This window comes from Nannospalax galili, unplaced genomic scaffold, assembly GCF_000622305.1.
Source record: "Nannospalax galili isolate Female #2095 unplaced genomic scaffold, S.galili_v1.0 scaffold192, whole genome shotgun sequence".
Lineage (NCBI taxonomy): Eukaryota > Metazoa > Chordata > Mammalia > Rodentia > Spalacidae > Nannospalax > Nannospalax galili.
Window position 1 is genome coordinate 2888058 of NW_008331810.1, and position 2224 is coordinate 2890281.

Consider the following 2224-nt stretch of genomic DNA (forward strand, 5'->3'; position numbering starts at 1 on the left):
GGGCGGCCAGGCTCATCTTCCCGCGCGGCCGCGGGCGCCGGGTCCCTCCGCTCCCCTGGCTGCGGCGGCGGCGGGGACCCCTCCCCTGCTCTGGCCGCCGGGGCGCTCGCTCCGCAGTCTTAAAGCGGCCGCGGGAGTCGCGGGGAGGCCGGAGGCGGGACCGCGGAGAGCGCACGGCCGAGGTCTCCCGGGCTTCGCCGAGCGTCGCCCCCCGCAGCCCGTTCTTCCGAGTTGTCTCCACGCCGGGCGCTAATCAGATGCGGCCGGGGGGCGGGGGCGCCGACCGCTCCGGAGGGTGAGCGGCCGGGCAGAGGTGACCGTGGACCTCGGCGGGTCGGTCGCGCTGTGCGGCACGATTCAGAGTCCGTGCGCGCTCTGGGAAAAGTCCAGCTCATCCGCCTGGAGGGAAACGTCGCCCGAGTCCCGGGCGCTACGGGGAAGACGCCTATGACTTCACCGGCTGGTTTTTAATTAGCCTGAATACATGGTAGAGTGCAAACACGAGCCGTTCTCGTCTTGCTCTCTGAATGGCGCATAAAAACTGATTGAAATAGCTGGTAGTGAGTGTCAGCCCCAACGTGTAACCCCTTCCTCATCACGGTGGGAAGAGCAGACCTTGGCCCGAATGGTAGGTACATTTTTAAAGTCAGCATGGTATACAAATAAAAGTCCTTCAGAGGGCTTGTTCTGGATCCAACAGGGCGGAATGATGACCCATGAGGGCCTGAACGTGTCTCAATTTAAGGTCTAGGACTGATTGACTGCACAGAGGCAGGATGACAGACGGGGCCAGTGCTGGGGGAACACGCGAAGGGCCGGTTCCTGGGATATGGAGCTGGCCTCTGAGGCCCTGGGCATCTTTCCACTCTACCCCTCTGGACCGAGCACACCTAGGACAGCTCGAAGAATGGCCCGGGAAGAGCAAATGGTGAGGGAGAAACAAAATGGTGCTTTACCAGGGTTGAGCACAAGATGGCCAGGCCCTGTGTGCTAGGAAGGGTCAGCTGAGCCGTGACGCTGCGCCGGCTGCCATCGCTCTGCAGCTGTAGGTGATCACGTGCTGCCGCCCACTCAGGCTGTGCCTCCAGCCCTGCCAGCCACACACGGGAACCCCAGTGTCCTCTGGCTCTGCCTGCAGCTGGTGTTCACTCCCCACGCCTCCGTGCTGTCTGGGAAGGCAGGCAGAAGGCCTGATGTGCAGTCCAGCACCTAGCTGGAATGGTCCCCTTCATTTAGCCCACAGGTCTCCATGGGCTCGAGCCATCTGCAAGGCTGGGCTTGGCCTTGGTAGCTAGGCGCTCAAGACACAGCCGGGGGCAGACACTTCAGTGTCAGGCTGCGGCCTCCACTTACCAGATCTGGGGTGCATGCGTGTTGCATGACCCTCTCTTCACCTGAAGAACTCAACTGTCAGAAGTCCTAACTGCTGTGGTTGGGGCCTTCTGGGGCCTAGGCCGAGGCCTGGTCATTGTGGTCAGTGATGGATAAGGTTCTGAGTCTGGGGGTGGAGCTGACTTCATAAATGTTGGGGGAATCCATCATAAAATGAAGGACCCTTTAGAAAAGGAGGAAAAGCACCGTTTAAAGCCCTGAACTAGAAACGTTCTTTCTTCCATAGGAACGTCTCTTGCCCTGTCATGGTGACTTTGTTGTTTGCTGTTGCACTGTTAGGGATGGTTGAAGGTGGCCAGAACCCCTCACAGATGCCAGGCTTCTACCAGGCTATCCAGGCAGGAACAAGTGGCCTTCTACCTGGATGGTGTCCTGCCCGTGGCTGGAGGTGGGGAAGTACTCTTCTCTCCCCACAGGTCACTAAGTTTGTACCTCTGAGTAGCCATACTGGGAAACCAACATCATGCAGGTCAGGCGTGGGCCAGAGGCTCAAGCAGCTTCTGAATCGTGCCATCCTGGGATGGGAAGGTCAATGCCAGACCCTGAGACTCCACCCAGCGGCAACTGACCTGAATCCTCCTGGTGTACAGTCACAGAGCCTCCTCAGCTGTGGTGTCTTCATTAGAGAAAGGAAGCACCTGCTGGGCAGAGCCTGGTCAGAACTGGGAGACCAGGAGGAAGGGGATGGTGTCTTAGTTATTTTGTTGCTGTGATAAAACACAAAAGGAACTCAGGGGAGAAAGGGTTTATTTCAAGGGTGCAGTTCATCTTGGCAGGAAAGTCAAGGCAGCTCCTCACATTGTGTCCACAGTCAGGAATCAGAGAATGATGA